Genomic DNA, 12,527 nt, shown 5'->3' on the forward strand with positions numbered 1-12,527 from the left:
TTACCTTAACTAACAATTTTTGTTTTGTTGAGAGCAAATGTCGGCCATATATGTATGTATCTATCAAAAGCCGATATCTGTTACTATACAACTATTTCAATATTAGAGGTTCAAGACCACTAATGAGAGTTTCAGCCATCGACAATATTGCTTAGACAGCATAGGGAATGATTATTACTATTATTTATTATATATATATATATATATATATTTTTTTTTTATACCCTGAACCCATTGAAAATGGGAAATCAGGATATAATGGTTTTGTAAAAAGTATGTAACAGGCAGAAGGAGGCGTGGCAGACCCCACAAACTATATATATTCTTGATCAGGGCGACGAGCTGAGTCGATTTGGCCCTGTCCGTCTGTCTGTCCGTCCGTCCGTCCGTATGTATGAACGCGTCGATCTCAGAAGATATAAGAGCTAGAGACTTGAAATTTTTTTTCCTAGGTCCGTGTATATCACGCGCATATCAAGTTTTTCTCTAAATACCGATAACTACTCTCGATATTTTATTATCGATTAAAAACCTTATCGAAAGCTAGCTATTTAATTATATCTCCTACACCTTTAGAGCTAGAGCTTCCAAATTTTAAATGTAGACTTATATATATTTTATACAATTTCGATTTTGGTTAAAATTTACCCCCCACTCCAATTTCTACCCCCTCACCCTCACCTTTGTAAAAAGCGTATTTCAAATACTAGAGACTTGTGCTTTGAAATGTACATACATTTGAAAATTCTGAAAGTTTCATTAAGATTGTATGTCTAGAAATTAAATTATTCAACAAATAAATTCGTATAATGTTGCTCACACTGCAGCGCAGCCCAAGCGCAGTCGCTGCTTATTGCACAGTTAGCAGAGCGCGTTCTAATACGTGCGTGTATATGCATGTGTGCCGAAAAGAAGTGCAGAGTGATTAGAATATCAGATTAGAGGGTTCAGGGTATCTCCTAGTCGAGCAGTCTCGACTAGAGTCTTCTTACTTGTTTTTTTCTATTTACGCAGAAATCCAAATTATCGAGAATTATTGATATCGTTTTATCGCGGTTTTCGACTCTGATTGTGTATCATTGGTATATGGTATATGTCATAATAAAGAGCATAAATAATCGCATGCCAGAGCACCATCGGATCAGCCAACTTGCAGTCGATCTCTCAGCTATCCTCGGCAAGCTCATAGAAAAACACATCTTTGACAGCTGTATACACTTCCTCCGATTCTAGTTTAAGAACTGAATGATAAGCTGTCATGGAAAAGAAGCTCCTCTATATTCCTTTCGATTTCCATTCATCTGTCGTTATACAGCGCGATGAGAGACTGTACTTCTCTGTGAAATGCCTCAAAACATGGTTCAAGCACTTAACATTTCCATAGCATACTTTTTGGGGCTAGTGTAATATGGCGTGAGGCCTTGTTCATATTAAGTATAAGCATTATAGCATTTAGCTAGCCGAGGCAAACAGTTTAAATGCATAAATGTAAATTGCGTTTAACAAGTAAAATTGAAACTGAAATTGAAATTGAAATTGAAATTGAATTTGAGAATCGGTTACTAATGGACACTTCCGGGCCGCAGTCTAAAATATGCATTTTAAGTGCACTTAAAATTACATTTTGAGTGGCGGTTATCATAAAAAGTATTGATTGAATGCAATCAAGCGATGGGGCAGGCGATGAAAATGCGCTAAAACAAGCATACCGTAAATATATATATATATGCATAACTGTACTATATATATGTATATATGTATGTGTATTGATATGGCAGTAAGTAGCTTGAAGACAAAATAATTAATAGTGCGCCTGAGATGGATGCCACATGTGGCTAGTTCCGTTTATAATGAGGCCTATCAATTGAATTATTGATGTTTGATTTAATTGTGGCTAAACTTGCATTAGACACGCTGCTCAGGGGCGGCTCACCGTGGCTGCGCCAGACGACAGGTGACTGACGTCAGAGCCGGCGGCGAACTGTGCATCGCATTGCCGGCTAACGGGAACGCGGCTAACGTCAACAGCAACGAGTTGCATTTGAGTTTTGCCTTGCGAATTCAAGCATTTGAATTTGGCGCGCTTTAGCATCCGTGCTTAGCCGCCATCTTGGGCGCTCGAGTTTCCAGCTGCAGCCGGGGTGGCGCCATCTGTGGCTGGTGGCTGTGAGCTTGAGCATAGCTTTGGACTGGAAGCTGTGCACAGCTTCCGGCTTCCAATGAAAGCTTTGGCGCTTCACAGACATTTCATGCCATTGCATACCGGCGACAGATGACGCTGCATAACACACAAAAGCCAAATTGAGAGTGAGAGAGAGAGAGAGAGAGGGAAAGGGAGGCAGTGAGAGTGAGAGTGACAGTGAACATGGTGAGAGAGCAATAATAACAGAGATGCGACCGCTAAAGCATAAACAGCGAGCGAAAGCTAACTGCGGTCAAGCGAAACAGTGGAATCGGCACACAGCACGTGCGAAGGCGTCGGCATCGGCGTCTGCGTCGGCATTGGCAACGCTCTCCCGACCCGAAAGTCAAAAGCTTTTTTCATTGAGAAAACGCAAAGGCCCCACACGGACCACAAAACTCGATAGCTTCGAATGGAAGGCTGCGCCAGCTGACAGCCGACAGCCGACAGGCGACAGGCAGTACGGCTAACTTCCAGCGGCTCTGTTCGGCGATGCGGCGTCGGCTCAGCTGTGGTGCTGCTCTCCGCACAGTTGTTGTCGTGTGCAGCATCAACAACAGCAGCAGCAGCAGTAGCAGCAGCAGCGGAACGAATGGAAAGTGGAACGAGCGAAACTAAAGCTCGAGCCCTGTGATGTTTAGTTGCGCGCCGCCAGCAGCCGACAGCAGATGCCGAGACGAGCAGGAGCACCGAAACTCGAGAAACGGAAGACGCCAAGCGAGCAACGAGAAACGAGAAACAGTTGCCGAAACAGAAACCGAAACAGAAACCGAAACCGAGACCGAAACTGAAACTGAAACCGAAACCGAGACGCTGACGAAGACAAAGTGCGAGTCCGTCAAACGATAACTGTAAACCGCAAAAAGCAAACGAACAAGCGTAAGAAGCAGAAAAAGCACAAGAACAAGAAGAAGAACAGTAAGCAGCAGCAGCAGCAGCAGCAATAGCAGCGCAGCAGCAGCAGCAGCAGAACAAAAAGTGCGTCGTGTTTCAGTTCCATTTCGTAACGGCTGCCATTTCGTTGCGCGCAAACAACAAAAAGAGCGAAAGCAAAGCAAACACAAAGCCGCGGGCAACAAAACCAGCAGCAGCAGCCACAAAAAAGAAATTCAAGAAATATATTTGCAAAAAGAATTAATAGAAAAGTATTAGAGTGACTAAAAATTTAATTGATAGTAATATTACAAATAATAATTATAATCGAAAATATATATGTATATATAAATATATAAATATCTATATGCACACACAGTTCGCGTGTGTTTCTAAAGTGCAAAGGAATTTTCTAGTTTTTTTTTTTTTTTTTTTTTTTTTTTTTTTTTTTGTTGCAAAATTAGTAAACGTTTTTTTTGTTGGTGAAAATAAGTGCAAAGTGCAAATGCAAAAAAAATTGTGTTAAAAACAAAAATTAAATAAATAAAATATCAAGTGCAAAAGTAAACGAAATTCACCTTGACATAAACTGAATTTAAATATAAATATATCACATATCTCTCAATATATATATATCTAAATACTTGGTCAAAGTTGTTGTTGTTGTGCGTATGCGTGTTTGTATGAGCGTGCGAGTGTGTGTGTGTGTGAATGAATTGTGGCACGCCAAACATTTCAATAATCAAAGCAAATCGAAAGCAAATGCAATTTATTTATAAACAACAATAGAGAACAAGTGGTTCGTTAAATGCAAAATGTTGTAGCCTAGCATAAATATAACATATTGTTAAACACACACACACACACACACACACACATATATATATATATATATATATATACATATACATATATATGTATATAATGAGACTCAACCAATGGCCAAACAGCTGAGCTACAGGCAACACACACACACACACAGTGTTCCTCTGCCTTGGCCTCTGATGTTACAATTGTTGTTGTTGCTGCTGCTGATGTTGTTGTTGTTGTTGTTGTTTCTTCAAGCACACACACCTGCGCGACAACAACAGCAACAAAACCGACAACAACAGCAACAACGACAGCGACAACAACAGCGCCAGCGGCGCCTTCATAAGCAACGGTTTTTTCGAGCATATCCTTCTTAAGGACGTTCCAAAGGCAATTTTCTGGCTGCAGCAGCCGCTATCTGTGTGTGTGTGTGTGCGTGTGCTACACTCTCTGTTGGCCTGTGTGCTCAATCCCACACACAATCTACCTCTCTCCCTATCTCTCACTCTCACTCTTGCTCCCTCTCTCTTTCTCTCCATCTCTCACTCGCCCATAACAAGACGAAAATGAATTGCTCGAAAAAAAAAAAATAGAAAAAATAGGCGAAAAAGACAGAAGCAGCAGAAGAAAATAAGAAAAGGAAACCCCAAAAATGTTGTGAAAATCGCTGAAATCGAAAACCGCTTAAAAGAGCGCGCGTCAATCTAATAATTGGAAATCTGATTAAAATCAAATGACAGGACTCAAGGATAAGCGTGCCGCAGCGCAAAAGCTTTCAATAGATAAACTTTTACACTGTGCTCCATTTGTATGAATCTGTTTATCTTGATTGGATGGCCAGCGCTACAGTGCTTACTCGCTGGAATGGAAATTCATATCACTAGATGCGGAATTTTCATAGACTCTCGGTTCATAAACTCTCCAATATTTCCAATTAGTGAATTTATCGTTTTCCTCTACTACATTAGTCAGCCTTAGCTCTAGGAGAGCCTAACACGAAAGGCTGTTACCAATTTATAGCTTCTGCTTTCTTTTCAACATGCGTTAGTCTTAGTGAGTTGCCACTGTATTTGTGTGTTTCGCTTGGGCGAATGGATTTAAAATTTGTGTTGATTTTGTGTAGGATTTTCTCAGATTTGTATAGAACAAGTCCGAAATAGCCAGAAAAGACAAAGAAACAAAAGTGCTGAATGGAATGAGAGTGTGCGACAGAGAGAGAGAGAGAGAGAGAGAGAGAGAGAGAGGGAGATTTCAAGTATGATTTCTAAATTGATGTCGCCTTATCCTCATTGTGATTCCGTTTTTTATTGATGCTGCCTTTTTAGCTGATTTCAAGTACTACGACCGACTCTACGCCTATCTTAATTCATTCTTAAGCCCTAAAATCCCCAGCAATCTATAACTGAACTTTTTAAAGTGTTCTAGTTCATTGTACTAAAGTTGATCATAATTGGAATAAATGTTGAATTCGATGTGATATGATAATAAGATATCTGTATTATATATATATTATATACATACATTCATATGTATTATATACATACTATGCATATATGTATATACGAGTTCATGACTAGAAATAGTGTGTAGTAGATGCTTTCCTCAGTGTGCTGCCTTCTCTGTCTTACCTATTACTGTTATTCAAGTTTTGCACCAGAGTTTGTTATTTTCGACACACTAAATAAAAGTTTCTGTAGTCTATATAGTCGCAAATCAAAGTAAACTTCAATCTTTGCTTTGATGACACTGAAAAATTGTAGTCTTCCAAATTATCGTGATATTCACAATTGATTTTGGTGCGTTTCTGTGACCAAATTTGTATTAGCTCTTTTTGTATAAGATATTTTTCAAGTTAGTTATTAGTCAAGTTAGAAAATAATTGCCGAATTACAGGAGAGCTCAATTTGGTTTTATAATAAGAAGAATAATGTGAAATGACATAGCAAATATTCAATATGAGTAGATAACGCAAAGGGAGCGCTAGGCTAATGATCCTCGTTGATCCCTTGTACAAAATATACTTGACCTCTATACTTATTGAATGATATACTTATTCCCCTGAGGTATATTGTAGAAATGATGACACGCTACTTGCATTACAAGAAGCTTAGCTTATAAACAGTCGATTTTTTTTTGCTTTTTTTTTTTTACTATGTCTTCAAAAATTTTCTTTGAATATCATTTAATTTTTAGAAAATGTATAGTAGCTAGAAAACCCTTTTTTTATGATAGTCAAATGTTAGACTATGGAATATTTGGTATGTCAATATATATTATATTTATATATATTATATTTATATGTATAACATATATGAAGAAAAGTAGCCAGGCTTCTTACTCTACATTTGGGTTGCCTAAGGTCACTCAGATATCTCACCTATAAATATGATTTTACAATCGATTGGGTTTCTTTTCTGACAATATTCTCTGTACTTCACAACATATAGTATATGTATGTATGTATGTATTCTTTTATAGCATTCTATATTGGCGTTGAAGTTTGTATTAGCTGTCTAACTTTTATCTCAAGAGAATTTATCATATATTTTCTGAATTACTTTCTCTCTTTCAATGTGCACTCGATGTTCTTTGACTTTTCCTTTTCGTGCAGAAGAGTTTCACTTTGATTGAACGATTTAATTTCATTGAGTCGATAGGGTGATTTCTTTTTTTCTTTTTTTTTCAGTTAAACATTTCATTTTCCATTCGATTTGCTGTTGCTGCTCTTCTTCTTCTTGTTGTCGTCGTTGTCGTTGTTGTTGTCGTTGTTGTTGTCGTTGTGGTGTGTGCAACAACAACAACTTGCTGTTGTTGACTATTGATTTGCTTCGACATTTAGCGAGCATTCAATTAAATAACATACTGACAGCTGCGCTCACAGACTCCCATGCACAGCAGCTGACCTTTGAACAATGCCACACACACACACAGACACACACACACACATATGTACGCATCTATAGAGATATATGTGCATACAGTCAGGTGCATATTGAAGGATGACCTTATGCGTTAGTTGCAGCACTCACTTCTTGCCACATTCATGAGTAAAGTTTCAGCTGTTGCGCTGCACACTCACACACACATCTATACACCAACTCAAACACACACACACACACATCGTCACTAATCGAAATGTATTAGCAGCTACGAAATGCAGTTAGTTAATCAATCCATCTGCGGCAACAATTGACAGCCTCAGCCAACTGGTAGCACTCAATTGCTGGCCAAGCGACAGCAGCACAGTTTATAGGGGAATAATAGGGCAGGACTCTCTAATAACGTTAAGTAATTGAGCAGGAAGCGATGGCAGCGGCAATGGCAACAGCAACATCTCTAGACGATTTGTATGTATTTTTAATTTGTTTTCAATTTGAGTTTATTGTTTGTTTTTCTTGAGTTTTCTATTGATTTTGATTGTGACAAAAATTGAAACGGAATTCAGCTAAAATTTTAAGTTTATGATTTAATAATGTTAAGTTCATTTAAATTAATTTTAATATTTTATTTCGATGTCAGTTCCTCACTCTAACGTAATAGAGAAAAGTCTTTAAATAGTCCTTAAAAATATAAGATTGTTGCTTAAAAGTAATGCATGTGCCTTTGATTGATTTAGTTGGTATAGAACTTTCTATCAAAGAACTTGGGAATGTAAGAAGCATAGGTTGTTCGATAAATTGTTATCGATAATTGACTCTCTTAAAGATCAGGAGAAAACAGAAATTTAGTTTTGCTATACATATGCATATGAGCCTACTTATACTTTTTCTTGGCTTTATGAAGTGTTATAAATCATACACTTGCCTAACGTATTTTCGGCTCATTAGACTATCCTGGAATGGAAGATTTCTCTTTCTTTATATTTTCAAATATATATATATATTTGACCGATTTTCATTGATTTTTATCTCCTCATCTTCTAATTAATGTCTAGCAATACTCGATAGTTCGATAGCTCGAAAACGTTATCGACTTTTCACTTTATGTATATCGGCAGATCGGCAGAATTCTTCTGCTTAAAGTGGCTTTTGGTAGTATCGCCACATTAGATTGATCATAAATAGAAATTCTTAAGCCTTTCGCTGTATTTTGAAATATATATGTATAAATAAATATAGGACTTTCTGTATATTACATATGAGTACATATGAGCTTATTTAAGTTTTCAAAGACTCGAATCCATTCATAAACCCGATAAATAGTCATCAACTAATAAACTCAACTGACACGTATTGGTGCATCAACTGAACCTTGAATGTAAATACTTTAACTTCAAGTTCTTTGAAATGTATTGAATTCAGAATCTGTACGCATATATATGACCTTTTTCCTTTCACTGCTCACCTCTCCTCGGCTAAGCATCACTTATAGCTCAATTGGCTATTCAGTAAAAGTTTCAATCTTTGTCGATTTCGCTTGCAATGTAAATTTCGATGCGAGAAACTGTTTTCATGAATGAGAATGTCGCTGGAATATTTGAATAATTTGACTTGACTTGATGGAAATTGTAAACTAAAACTTGATTTCATATGCTGTCTAAATTGCTGCAAACCCGATTTAGCAGGAAAAGTTTGTTGTTGTCGCTTCTTTTTTTTTATTTTGTCGTTTGATTGAGGGAAGTGCCATAGGTTTCTTTTTTTCTAATGCTATTTTCTATTTAAATATGCAAATTTCTGTTTAGTTGCTGTGCGAATGGAAAATTCCATTATAGATGACAGTTGCTCGGATCTCAGTGTATCTATGCGCGAATATACGCATATATATTTAAATATATATGCATGGGTGTGTGTGTGTGTGTTTGTGTATATTTAGATATATGTAGGTATGAACAATCTGACACTGTGCTAAAGGACGGAACGACCGAGCGCCGACCGAACTCTGTGGCATAGGCCATAAAAACGCGTGACAGGACAAAAAGCAAGCAAGAGGCGTTAGACTGTGTTTGTGTGTATGTGTGTGTGTGTGTGTGTGTGTGTGTGCGGCCGCTAGGGAGTTCACTTCTCTCTCCTTGCTACCTCCCTACCTCCCTGCCCCACTCCTACCCCCACCCCCACCCTCTTCACCTTCATTTTCTCCTCCTCTTTGCATCTTCTTTTTGTTTCGGGCGCTTCTTTCAAGCGACGGCGCCGCGGCAAGGTGAAGTAGATGAAGTGAATGCTGCTGAACAAAAAGAAAAGAAAAAAAGAGGAGAAGATGAAGAAGCAGAAGGAGAGGGAAACGAAATTCCAAATGCAGAAATGGAGACAAAGTGTAGAATGGACATCCGTTCCCCATGGGCGCAGACAACGGCAGAGCGAGATGGGACGAAAAAGAACGCGAAGTGAAGAGGAGCGAGGGAGTGTGAGAGCGAGCGAGATAGAGAGGGCAAAGCTGCTGGTTGCAAAGGGATACAGTTGCAGGCAGCTAGGAATGCCGAAAGAAATAGCTGAGCAAAGAGTAAATGGAAACAAGGCAGCTGCTAAGCACTTCAAGCTTAAAAAATACCGTTAACAAGAATAACAACGCAGCAACGAGCGATTGTTTTTCTGCTGCTTAAAGATGCCACACACACACACACATACACACGCACACACGAATGTTTTTAGCTGCTTTTGGCTTGTGCGTATGTACACACAGCAGCGAAGCAGCGTGCGAACAGCAATAGACGCCAATAAACGGCGCTGTAAAAGCCAACGGCAGTGTGAAACGGTAAACGCACACGCACACGCATGAACACACGCACACATCTACACACAGGCCATGTGCGTTTGTCGTGTCCTTTCGCAGCGGTCGCTTGCGGTTGTATGCGTATATGCGTGTGCTGCATAAATCCGCCAACAAGTTTCCCATTGTGCATGGCCAGCCGCCACCTGGCCTGCCACTCCCACAACGGCCGCCCGTCGCCCACTCAGCAGCCATTTTGCCGTCGCTTTGTTGTGGCTGCTGTTCTAGCCTTACGCTCTCACGCGCGCGCTCTCTCTCTCTCTCTCTCTCTCCCACTTCCACTCCCACTCTCACTCTCCCATAGCGCGCTTTGCAGCGTCGCGTGCACGAGAGTGAGAGCGAGAGCGAGGCAGAGTGAGAGTCAGCGTGAGAGTGAGCGTGCGAGCGAGCGAGCGAGGTGCCTGTTTGTGCTTAGTTCGTTTCGTGAACGCCAGCAGCGCTGCTGGCACTGGCGCAGGCATGCATAGGCCTCTCTACGTGTATAATTGTGTGTGTGCACATATACGTATATAGCTGTGTGTGTGTGTGGGCCTTTTACAACGACTGTTAAGCGCTTACACGCTTCAGTTTCTCGCACACATTTTCGCTGTATGCTTTGCGCTACACGTTTGTTGTCGCTTGTTGCCATTGCCTGCGTTTTCGCTACAGCGTTTTACCGTTTGCTGCTGCGACGCGGTGCTTCTTTTCGCCGCCGCCGCTGTCGCTACTGCTCGTGCCACGCTTTGTCGTCGTGCGTCCTCGTCGTTTTGTTTGCTGTCGGTTTTTTCTTTCTTTTGCTTTTGCTTTTGTGTTGTTGTTTTTTTCCTTTTTTTTTTCTTTTGCTTTTTGTTGTTCGCTGGGGGAAAAGAAGAAGCGCGTTGGTGCCTCGGCCGTTGCTGCTGCTGCTTCCTCTTCTACTACTGTTTTTCGCTGTGGTCCGCTTTGGGCATTTTTTTCTTTATTACTGCTGCTACTGCTGTCGTTGTTCTTGCTGTTGTTGTTGTCGTCCTTTGCTGTTTGTTGTACGGTGCGTATGTTTCAATTCCATTTTGTTGCGCTTGCGTTTAGCCCACGTTTCAGTCGCAGTTGTCAGCGTTTATTGTATTTGTTTCGTTTTTCTTTTTGTTGGTATTTCTTCTACATAATTTGATTGAATTGCTGTTGTTATACCTAGCAGTAGGAGAAGGTGTGTGCGTGCGTGTGAGTCTCTGTTTGTGTGTGTGTGCGTGTGTGTGTGCAATTTCAGTCAAATTATGAGACACATTTAACTTTGGTCAAACTGTGAGTCCAAATATATCAAATCTCAGCTCACGAAAGCCATCAAACAACGTAGAAATGGACAATAAATTTTTAATAATAGTTCATGATTTATTATTATATAAATAGCCGCAGGAAAAAGAAACTTCCAATTACAAATAAACTGGCAAAATCTATATGAAAATAGCATGCTTTTGCGGATATTTATAGCTGTCAGTGTGTGTGTGTGTGTGTGTGTGTATGGGTTTGTGTGTGTGTGTGGTAGTGCTTGTGTTTGTGCTTTTGTGTGTCGTACCTGTGCGACAGTTATCTCCCTCTCTTACTCTGGCATTCCATGCTCTGTGCTGTGGCCCCAAAAGGTTCAAGGTTGTCCAGTTCAGTGCATGAAATGGAGCAAACAGTCACAACAGCAGCAACAACAGCAACGTGAGCAAAGCGCGCCAAAAAGAACACCCCGAACACGCCTACGAATTCAACCACTCAGAGGGCAGCCCCCTCAGCCTCTTCCTGCCCCTCGCGCCAACTAGTAGCAAAGCAACTTCAAATCAATTGCAATAATTAAACGGCAAATGAGAAGAACACGACAAACGGTAGAGAAAGAGAAAATAGGTGTATAAGTGTGTGTGTGTTTGTATATGTGTTTGTGTGTGGCAAAAGGACAAGCACACGGAGTCGCTGCTGAAAATCAATAGGCAAAGGACATATGTATGTGTGCTGGCCCTCTCGCTCGCACCCACGCCAAGCGTCCCGCTTGAATTCGCACAGCAAACAACAACAACAACAGCTACATCGTTGCGCCTATTTTTATAAAACATGAAATAACTTCAAAACAACATATATAAATACATTTCTGTACATGTGTTTGTCTATGTGTGTGTTTGTGTGTGTGTGGAAGTGTGAGCTACGCCTAAAAGCGGAAATTAACATTTTCACTTGCTGTTTCCGGTTGCCACGACACGAAGCGACAGCACGACAGGACACGACCCAGCCTAGTTGTTGCCATATGTGTTTCAGTTCGCGCGCGTGCGTATATATATATATCTATGTGTGTGTGTGTGTGTGTATGTGTGTTACCAGATTTATTTACAATAGTCCAAAATCGACTAATTACAAAATCAATTAAAGCAGCTTTGGCCCAAAAACTGAAAATTATGATATAAAATGCAGCGAGCTGTAAGCAGATAGCAACAGCAGCAGCAGCAGCAGCAGCAACAGCAGCAGCAGCAGTAGCAACAATAACAACAATCGACTTGCTGCGCGAACAACAACATGTGACAAACAAAAGTGCAGCAACAACAACCACTATAGCTATGCGTCTGCCCCACAAAGTGTGTTGCAATCAAAAACAGCTCTAACAGCAGCAACAATAAACAAACAGCCAACAACAACTACAAATCAAACAAGTCTTCTATATCAACAACAACAACAACAACAGCAACAACAAACAGCTTTAAAAAGAAAAATAAATAAATTTAGTTAAATAAAGTTAAATGTATGTAAATAAATAAATGTTAAAGCGCCTTGCTTGCAATCATGCAGCAAATATCAACTAAATGTTAACAACAATAACAGCACCACTAATAAGAACAACAACGGTAACAACAGTAGCAGCAACAACAACAACAACGACGCTGACGAGGACAGCGAAAACAAATGCGAACGCTTCAATGGCAACGCCCAAAAGTATGCAACGCTTTGTTGGCCAGCCGCAACTGAGACGCAG

At 40.0% G+C, this 12,527-nt stretch overlaps 1 protein-coding gene and 1 long non-coding RNA gene across 20 annotated transcripts in view; both read left to right on the forward strand.

Moving 5' to 3' along the window:
• LOC6584810 (potassium voltage-gated channel protein Shaker) overlaps positions 1-12,527 on the forward strand; it is a 180,046-nt gene that overhangs the window by 119,029 nt on the left and 48,490 nt on the right. The gene's annotated exons all lie outside the window — the stretch shown is intronic.
• Positions 2,484-12,186, forward strand: LOC122757872. 2 transcript variants are annotated; one of them, XR_006358051.1, is made up of 2 exons: positions 2,484-3,357; positions 11,930-12,186. It is a non-coding gene; the product is annotated as an uncharacterized LOC122757872 (long non-coding RNA). The 2 variants fall into 2 exon arrangements; XR_006358050.1 differs by having other exon boundaries at positions 11,933-12,186.

This window comes from Drosophila mojavensis, unplaced genomic scaffold (assembly GCF_018153725.1).
Source record: "Drosophila mojavensis isolate 15081-1352.22 unplaced genomic scaffold, ASM1815372v1 contig_136, whole genome shotgun sequence".
Classification (NCBI taxonomy): Eukaryota; Metazoa; Arthropoda; class Insecta; order Diptera; family Drosophilidae; genus Drosophila; species Drosophila mojavensis.